Source organism: Drosophila elegans, unplaced genomic scaffold, assembly GCF_018152505.1.
Source record: "Drosophila elegans isolate 14027-0461.03 unplaced genomic scaffold, ASM1815250v1 contig_243, whole genome shotgun sequence".
NCBI lineage: Eukaryota > Metazoa > Arthropoda > Insecta > Diptera > Drosophilidae > Drosophila > Drosophila elegans.
In genome coordinates this window covers 18,090-28,763 of record NW_024545617.1, presented here as the reverse complement: position 1 = coordinate 28,763, position 10,674 = coordinate 18,090, and the positions used below count along the sequence as shown (strand labels likewise).

Below are 10,674 nucleotides of genomic sequence, written 5' to 3'. Positions count from 1 at the left end.
AGAATTATTAATACAAGTCATTTTTGGTAGCCAAATGAATCGTCATCTTACTTAGTGACGCATATAAACAAATCTCAAATTAAAAGAGTCTTATTTATATTATAAATATATACAAATATACAAAAAAAAATGTTCCATATGAAAAATTTGAGTCTAAAAACTACAAGTCCCTTATGGTTGCCAAATGGAATCGTCATCTACTTAGTGACGCTGATAAAAAATTGTCAAAGTAACAAGATTTACTAAAAGTTTCGAATTAATAAATGAAATGAATATGAAATGAAATGAAATGAAATGGAATGGAATGGAATGGAATGAAATGAAATGAAATGAAATTTAATATATTTAATATTAAAAAAATATATCTATATTCATTTGGGTAAATTGAGAATATCCATACAATGGATTGCTTATAGTAAAGCAACAAAATATATGGGTATTTCTCAGAACATATAATATTAATATGATTTTGTGAATTCCTATAATAAATAACATTCATATATATGAAAATGTTATCATATATCAATATTATTGATATATTATATATGGAATGTATGGAAAATATAAAATTTTTTTTTTCTTTTCTTCAAAAAAAGAGGGAAAAAAAAAAAAAAAGGAGACTTTTAGTACTGTAAACACGCAGTTTAAAGACGGCGTGTCCAAAAACATATATAGGGTAGTGCCTGTTGGCTGGCAACCAAATATATGGGTATTTCTCAGAACATATATAATTAATATTATATTGTGAATACCTATAATAAATAACATTCATATATATGAAAATGTTGTAATAAATCAATATTATTGATATAATATATATGAAATGTATGGAAAATATAAAATATTCCTTCAATTTCCTCAAGTATATGGAGGAAATTCATATGAAGGGAGACTTTTAGTACTGTAAACATGCAGTTTAAAGACGGCGTGTCCAAAAACATATATAGGGTAGTGCCTGTTGGCTGGCAACCAAATATATGGGTATTTCTCAGAACATATATAATTAATATTATATTGTGAATACCTATAATAAATAACATTCATATATATGAAAATGTTGTAATAAATCAATATTATTGATATAATATATATGAAATGTATGGAAAATGTGAAACATATCGATATTGATCAATATTAGTTGAGATATCCCATATGTTGGGTGGCAAATAGAATTGAAAATACCCGATTTCAAGACAACGTGTCGAAAAACACATATAGGATGGTCAGTGGTTGTCCATCTATAGTTGAACAAAATTTATGATATCCATATAATTTTGTCAATTTAATAGCAAAATTAAATATTTTCCGTATGTTTTGTATCTTGATTCTTGCGAATACGAGACTTGGCTTGATACGGTTAATATTAAGTGTCATCACTTTTTAGATAATAATGTTGAAAACGAAAGCCAAGGTTGTATATATTATTATATGGCAACAATTGTTTTCCGACCTTTATCGTTAATCTAATTCAGGCTAATGTTATTATTAGTGCTGTTGTTATATATATTATATATATATTATAAATGTTTCATATGCGCTCGGTTTTATGTGATATATTACCAGAGAGTTATATGGAAATGATAGATTTTAAATTTATCATAAAAATACAAATGATTTAACTCAATATTTATATTGGTTAATCAAAAATAATTGGTACATGTGTGAAATATATATGTATGGCGAAATAAAATGATATTTTAAAATGAAATATGTAAATATGAATTATATTATAGAATTATATATGAAAAAATTCTAGTTACTGTGGGCAAACGTGGCGTGTAACAAATATAAAGAATTTTAAAACGATTATGAAGCTAAACAAAGATAGCCATATTCGTATCAAGATTATTTTCCTCCCTCCTAAATGCAATTTAAAGAAAAATACTCTATAATAAATTTTGTATTACTAATTTCTATTTTAAAAAAATATGAAAGTAATATGAATTAAAAACATTATTCTGGTTGATCCTGCCAGTAGTTATATGCTTGTCTCAAAGATTAAGCCATGCATGTCTAAGTACACACGAATTAAAAGTGAAACCGCAAAAGGCTCATTATATCAGTTATGGTTCCTTAGATCGTTAACAGTTACTTGGATAACTGTGGTAATTCTAGAGCTAATACATGCAATTAAAACATGAACCTTATGGGACATGTGCTTTTATTAGGCTAAAACCAAGCGATCGCAAGATCGTTATACTGGTTGAACTCTAGATAACATGCAGATCGTATGGTCTTGTACCGACGACAGATCTTTCAAATGTCTGCCCTATCAACTTTTGATGGTAGTATCTAGGACTACCATGGTTGCAACGGGTAACGGGGAATCAGGGTTCGATTCCGGAGAGGGAGCCTGAGAAACGGCTACCACATCTAAGGAAGGCAGCAGGCGCGTAAATTACCCACTCCCAGCTCGGGGAGGTAGTGACGAAAAATAACAATACAGGACTCATATCCGAGGCCCTGTAATTGGAATGAGTACACTTTAAATCCTTTAACAAGGACCAATTGGAGGGCAAGTCTGGTGCCAGCAGCCGCGGTAATTCCAGCTCCAATAGCGTATATTAAAGTTGTTGCGGTTAAAACGTTCGTAGTTGAACTTGTGCTTCATACGGGTAGTACAACTTACAATTGTGGTTAGTACTATACCTTTATGTATGTAAGCGTATTACCGGTGGAGTTCTTATATATGTTTAAATACTTGTATTTTTTCATATGTTCCTCCTATTTAAAAACCTGCATTAGTGCTCTTAAACGAGTGTTATTGTGGGCCGGTACAATTACTTTGAACAAATTAGAGTGCTTAAAGCAGGCTTCAAATGCCTGAATATTCTGTGCATGGGATAATGAAATAAGACCTCTGTTCTGCTTTCATTGGTTTTCAGATCAAGAGGTAATGATTAATAGAAGCAGTTTGGGGGCATTAGTATTACGACGCGAGAGGTGAAATTCTTGGACCGTCGTAAGACTAACTTAAGCGAAAGCATTTGCCAAAGATGTTTTCATTAATCAAGAACGAAAGTTAGAGGTTCGAAGGCGATCAGATACCGCCCTAGTTCTAACCATAAACGATGCCAGCTAGCAATTGGGTGTAGCTACTTTTATGGCTCTCTCAGTCGCTTCCCGGGAAACCAAAGCTTTTGGGCTCCGGGGGAAGTATGGTTGCAAAGCTGAAACTTAAAGGAATTGACGGAAGGGCACCACCAGGAGTGGAGCCTGCGGCTTAATTTGACTCAACACGGGAAAACTTACCAGGTCCGAACATAAGTGTGTAAGACAGATTGATAGCTCTTTCTCGAATCTATGGGTGGTGGTGCATGGCCGTTCTTAGTTCGTGGAGTGATTTGTCTGGTTAATTCCGATAACGAACGAGACTCAAATATATTAAATAGATATCTTCAGGATTATGGTGTTGAAGCTTATATAGCCTTCATTCATGGTGGCAGTAAAATGTTTATTGTGTTTGAATGTGTTTATATAAGTGGAGCCGTACCTGTTGGTTTGTCCCATTATAAGGACACTAGCTTCTTAAATGGACAAATTGCGTCTAGCAATAATGAGATTGAGCAATAACAGGTCTGTGATGCCCTTAGATGTCCTGGGCTGCACGCGCGCTACAATGAAAGTATCAACGTGTATTTCCTAGACCGAGAGGTCCGGGTAAACCGCTGAACCACTTTCATGCTTGGGATTGTGAACTGAAACTGTTCACATGAACTTGGAATTCCCAGTAAGTGTGAGTCATTAACTCGCATTGATTACGTCCCTGCCCTTTGTACACACCGCCCGTCGCTACTACCGATTGAATTATTTAGTGAGGTCTCCGGACGTGATCACTGTGACGCCTTGCGTGTTACGGTTGTTTCGCAAAAGTTGACCGAACTTGATTATTTAGAGGAAGTAAAAGTCGTAACAAGGTTTCCGTAGGTGAACCTGCGGAAGGATCATTATTGTATAATATCTTTACCGTTAACACAAAATTTTGTATTATTTAATAATACAAAAAAAAAATAAATTTGCCAAAAAATATATTATATTATATAATCTATATATATATATATATATAAATATGTCAAAAAATATATCAAAAATATCTTATCTAATTTAAAGCGTTTTAATGAAAGAAAAAGTATAGTCCTATGGACTTAAATAGCTCGAGCAAATGGTGTCCAATGCCGAGTAATTATTATGAGATATCAATTACGAGTCGTGGGCGGAGGCTCTGATGTCCATAAAATAAAAATCGACCTGGCCAATCGATTAGAGATACAGATAGATAGAAGATATATATACGATATGTTAAATATATAATATATAATAGAATATAATATAATTACTTTGTGTGTATATGGACCATAATATACACGCGTTGCGCATATGTATTGTTCATCTAAGTTATGGGCATACATTGGTTAATGCAACAACCTAAAATATATAATGTTGTACCCGGTTAATAATCAGGTTAATGTTTTATATAAAATGCAATATATATCAAACTTAAATAGAAATAAAATGAAAAATGAAAATTGGTATTATATTGTTTATATGAAACTAAGACATTTCGCAACATTTATTTTAGGTATAAAAATACATTTATTGAAGGAATTGATATATGCCAGTAAAATGGTGTATTTTTAATTTCTTTCAATAAAAACACAATTGACGAAATTAAAAAAACAAATATTATAAAACTCTAAGCGGTGGATCACTCGGCTCATGGGTCGATGAAGAACGCAGCAAACTGTGCGTCATCGTGTGAACTGCAGGACACATGAACATCGACATTTTGAACGCATATCGCAGTCCATGCTGTTATGTACTTTAATTAATTTTATAGTGCTGCTTGGACTACATATGGTTGAGGGTTGTAAGACTATGCTAATTAAGTTGTTTATAAAATTTTTAAATAAAATTTATAAGCACATGGTATATTATTGGATAATTATTTATTATTCATAATATTAAAAAATATATGAAAAACATTAACTCACAATGGATGTGATAAACGAAGAAAAATATTTTCGTTTTCAATCAAATGATACTGAGAAATGTCTAGCATAAAAAATGTTGAAATATTTTTCATCTAGAATTGTCTCTTATTAATGATTAGAAATTCGAAAGCTATTGGAAATGTTATTGCTCTTCGTTGGTTCTTTATAATTATCGAATTTATAAAATGTTTTCTCATTATATTTAAAGAATTAATTAATAAAAAGTTATATACAACCTCAACTCATATGGGACTACCCCCTGAATTTAAGCATATTAATTAGGGGAGGAAAAGAAACTAACAAGGATTTTCTTAGTAGCGGCGAGCGAAAAGAAATCAGTTCAGCACTAAGTCACTTTGTCTATATGGCAAATGTGAGATGCAGTGTATGGAGCGTCAATATTCTAGTATGAGAAATTAACGATTTAAGTCCTTCTTAAATGAGGCCATTTACCCATAGAGGGTGCCAGGCCCGTATAACGTTAATGATTACTAGATGATGTTTCCAAAGAGTCGTGTTGCTTGATAGTGCAGCACTAAGTGGGTGGTAAACTCCATCTAAAACTAAATATAACCATGAGACCGATAGTAAACAAGTACCGTGAGGGAAAGTTGAAAAGAACTCTGAATAGAGAGTTAAACAGTACGTGAAACTGCTTAGAGGTTAAGCCCGATGAACCTGAATATCCATTATGGAAAATTCATCATTAAAATTGTAATATTTAAACAATATTATGATAATAGTGTGCATTTTTTCCATATAAGGACATTGTAATCTATTAACATACAAAATTTATCATAAAATATGGCTTATAGTTTAATCCAATTAAAATGCTTGCGTTTTAACACAGATTAAATGTCATTAATTTGATAAAGTGTTGATAGATTTATATGAATACAGTGCGTTAATTTTTCGGAATTATATAATGGCATAATTATCATTGATTTTTGTGTTTATTATAAGCACTTGTATGATTAACAATGCGAAAGATTCAGGATACCTTCGGGACCCGTCTTGAAACACGGACCAAGGAGTCTAACATATGTGCAAGTTATTGGGATATAAACCTAATAGCGTAATTAACTTGACTAATAATGGGATTAGTTTTTTAACTATTTATAGCTAATTAACACAATCCCGGGGCGTTCTATATAGTTATGTATAATGATATTTATATTATTTATGCCTCTAACTGGAACGTACCTTGAGCATATATGCTGTGACCCGAAAGATGGTGAACTATACTTGATCAGGTTGAAGTCAGGGGAAACCCTGATGGAAGACCGAAACAGTTCTGACGTGCAAATCGATTGTCAGAATTGAGTATAGGGGCGAAAGACCAATCGAACCATCTAGTAGCTGGTTCCTTCCGAAGTTTCCCTCAGGATAGCTGGTGCATTTTAATGTTATATAAAATAATCTTATCTGGTAAAGCGAATGATTAGAGGCCTTAGGGTCGAAACGATCTTAACCTATTCTCAAACTTTAAATGGGTAAGAACCTTAACTTTCTTGATATGAAGTTTAAGGTTATGATATAATGTGCCCAGTGGGCCACTTTTGGTAAGCAGAACTGGCGCTGTGGGATGAACCAAACGTAATGTTACGGTGCCCAAATTAACAACTCATGCAGATACCATGAAAGGCGTTGGTTGCTTAAAACAGCAGGACGGTGATCATGGAAGTCGAAATCCGCTAAGGAGTGTGTAACAACTCACCTGCCGAAGCAACTAGCCCTTAAAATGGATGGCGCTTAAGTTGTATACCTATACATTACCGCTAAAGTAGATGATTTATATTACTTGTAATATAAATTTTGAAACTTTAGTGAGTAGGAAGGTACAATGGTATGCGTAGAAGTGTTTGGCGTAAGCCTGCATGGAGCTGCCATTGGTACAGATCTTGGTGGTAGTAGCAAATAATCGAATGAGACCTTGGAGGACTGAAGTGGAGAAGGGTTTCGTGTGAACAGTGGTTGATCACGAGTTAGTCGGTCCTAAGTTCAAGGCGAAAGCCGAAAATTTTCAAGTAAAACAAAAAGCAAACTATTAAGAAACACAAATAATAATAAAAGGCAAAAATAATATACTTGAATAATTTTGAACGAAAGGGAATACGGTTCCAATTCCGTAACCTGTTGAGTATCCGTTTGTTATTAAATATGGGCCTCGTGCTCATCCTGGCAACAGGAACGACCATAAAGAAGCCGTCGAGAGATATCGGAAGAGTTTTCTTTTCTGTTTTATAGCCGTACTACCATGGAAGTCTTTCGCAGAGAGATATGGTAGATGGGCTAGAAGAGCATGACATATACTGTTGTGTCGATATTTTCTCCTCGGACCTTGAAAATTTATGGTGGGGACACGCAAACTTCTCAACAGGCCGTACCAATATCCGCAGCTGGTCTCCAAGGTGAAGAGTCTCTAGTCGATAGAATAATGTAGGTAAGGGAAGTCGGCAAATTAGATCCGTAACTTCGGGATAAGGATTGGCTCTGAAGATTGAGATAGTCGGGCTTGATTGGGAAACAATAACATGGTTTATGTGCTCGTTCTGGGTAAATAGAGTTTCTTTCATTTATGGAAGTTACTTGTTCCCCGGATAGTTTAGTTACGTAGCCAATTGTGGAACTTTCTTGCTAAAATTTTTAAGAATACTAATTGGGTCAAACCAATTAGTTCTTATTAATTATAACGATTATCAATTAACAATCAATTCAGAACTGGCACGGACTTGGGGAATCCGACTGTCTAATTAAAACAAAGCATTGTGATGGCCCTAGCGGGTGTTGACACAATGTGATTTCTGCCCAGTGCTCTGAATGTCAAAGTGAAGAAATTCAAGTAAGCGCGGGTCAACGGCGGGAGTAACTATGACTCTCTTAAGGTAGCCAAATGCCTCGTCATCTAATTAGTGACGCGCATGAATGGATTAACGAGATTCCTACTGTCCCTATCTACTATCTAGCGAAACCACAGCCAAGGGAACGGGCTTGGAATAATTAGCGGGGAAAGAAGACCCTTTTGAGCTTGACTCTAATCTGGCAGTGTAAGGAGACATAAGAGGTGTAGAATAAGTGGGAGATATTAGACCTCGGTTTGGTATCGCCAATGAAATACCACTACTCTTATTGTTTCCTTACTTACTTGATTAAATGGAACGTGTATCATTTCCTAGCCATTATACGGATATATTTATTATATCTTATGGTATTGGGTTTTGATGCAAGCTTCTTGATCAAAGTATCACGAGTTTGTTATATAATCGCAAACAAATTCTTTAATAAAAGGAGTGCATTTATGTATTTTTGATTTGAAAATTTGGTATAACTCCAATTACTCAGGTATGATCCAATTCAAGGACATTGCCAGGTAGGGAGTTTGACTGGGGCGGTACATCTCTCAAATAATAACGGAGGTGTCCCAAGGCCAGCTCAGTGCGGACAGAAACCACACATAGAGCAAAAGGGCAAATGCTGACTTGATCTCGGTGTTCAGTACACACAGGGACAGCAAAAGCTCGGCCTATCGATCCTTTTGGTTTAAAGAGTTTTTAACAAGAGGTGTCAGAAAAGTTACCATAGGGATAACTGGCTTGTGGCGGCCAAGCGTTCATAGCGACGTCGCTTTTTGATCCTTCGATGTCGGCTCTTCCTATCATTGTGAAGCAAAATTCACCAAGCGTTGGATTGTTCACCCATGCAAGGGAACGTGAGCTGGGTTTAGACCGTCGTGAGACAGGTTAGTTTTACCCTACTAATGACAAAACGTTGTTGCGACAGCATTCCTGCGTAGTACGAGAGGAACCGCAGGTACGGACCAATGGCACAATACTTGTTCGAGCGAACAGTGGTATGACGCTACGTCCGTTGGATTATGCCTGAACGCCTCTAAGGTCGTATCCGTGCTGGACTGCAATGATAAATAAGGGGCAATTTGCATTGTATGGCTTTCTAAACCATTTAAAGTTTATAATTTATTTTATGAACGACAATGGATGTGATGCCAATGTAATTTGTAACATAGTAAATTGGGAGGATCTTCGATCACCTGATGCCGCGCTAGTTACATATAAAAACATTATTTAATACAATGACAAAGCCTAGAATCAATTGTAAACGACTTTTGTAACAGGCAAGGTGTTGTAAGTGGTTGAGCAGCTGCCATACTGCGATCCACTGAAGCTTATCCTTTGCTTGATGATTCGATAATAAATATATATATATATAATATATAACATAATCAATTTAAATTATCATCATATATGTTTGATAGTTTTTGTTGTTATATATTATTTATATATTTTATTAGGAGGAGGAGGTTAAATATGATATGGATTAGATATAACCTAATTAAACAGGTAGCCAAATGCATCGTCATCTTAATAGTCAGTCGCGATCGAACTCTCGTTGAGTACAGACGTGCCTACGGACCGCCGCGAACGCGAACACGCGAACAAAGCAAACAAGACAAATCGTCAACAACATCATAACATCCGATACAACAACCGTTACGGTGTCAGCCAGCTGCGCTGTGATTGGCCACTGCTATCGCGTGATCAAGCCACAGCGTGAACTTTTTGCGTGCAGGTGCATAAGCACCGGTACACATACACACACTCACACGCAAGCGCCTGTGCGTGTTATCTTTTCGTGCTACTGTTTAACCAACAACAACAACACAGCCAAGCGCAAACAGTTTAAGCTTGCCTTACAGGCAGCTTACTCGTTCCCCCCCCCCCCCTCTCTCCTCACCCTTGCCATGGATTGGCAAGCTGCGCCTAGTGACAGGCTGTCAAGCAAGACAGGCAACAACAACAACAAGAGGAAGAAGAAGAACTCTTCAGGAGACGACTCGGACTCCTCTGGATCTCTCGAATCTGGGGAAATTAAGCGCAAACCTGTACGGAAAACTACTCAACTCGCAGCATCGGTCTTGCCTGAGGGACCAAGCACCAGCAAAGCAGCAAGGGCGGCCCTGTACAGTAACAGGTTTGCAGCACTTTCTTCTGATGACGATGATGAAGAGGTAGAGGACAACGAGGAATATACGCCCACAGACGAGGAGCTGAAGATGGAACTGGACAAGGTAATGAAATCCACAATCAAAAAGCGAGTCGATGAGCCCAAGGTAATCAGACCACCCCCGATATTTATACCTGATGTGACCAACTTCAAAGCCCTGACCAAATCAATTGCTACCGTCCTCGGCAATAACGTTGAGGTCACATACAAGGCGACCAGGAATAACAATGTCAGAGTCATGACTCAGGATAAGGCAAGTTACTCCGCCCTGAAGGAATTCCTCAATGAGAACAACAAGCGATACCACACGTTCCAGCCCCGTGATGAACGCGCCTACCGCATTGTCATTAAAGGCCTCCACTACTCCACCGAGCTAGATGACATCAAAGCAGGACTTCAAAGCCAAGGGCACAAGGTGAGAGATCTGTACAACCTCACCCAAAAAGTCACCAAGAAGCCACTTAACATTTTCTTTGTAAATCTCGAGCCGGCTAACAACAACAAAGAGGCCTACCAGGTTAAGCGTCTCTGCAGCTCAGTGGTGACCATAGAGCCCCCAATAAAATTTAATGATGTGCCCCAGTGCTATCGCTGTCAGGGGTTCGGGCACACTCAGAGGTACTGCCATCTAGAGGAGAGATGTGTTAAATGCGGAGCCGGT

The 10,674-nt window shown here is 36.5% G+C and overlaps 3 non-coding genes across 3 annotated transcripts; all 3 read left to right on the top strand.

The window, feature by feature from the left end:
* The first annotated feature begins 1,955 nt into the window (after window positions 1–1,955).
* Window positions 1,956–3,950, top strand: LOC121467208. Its single transcript, XR_005977346.1, has one exon. It is a non-coding gene; the product is annotated as a small subunit ribosomal RNA (ribosomal RNA).
* Window positions 3,951–4,689: 739 nt separating this feature from the next.
* LOC121467216 lies at window positions 4,690–4,868 on the top strand. The gene has a single exon (XR_005977354.1). It is a non-coding gene; the product is annotated as a 5.8S ribosomal RNA (ribosomal RNA).
* A 355-nt stretch (window positions 4,869–5,223) lies between these two features.
* Window positions 5,224–9,197, top strand: LOC121467217. The gene has a single exon (XR_005977355.1). It is a non-coding gene; the product is annotated as a large subunit ribosomal RNA (ribosomal RNA).
* Window positions 9,198–10,674: the final 1,477 nt, after the last annotated feature.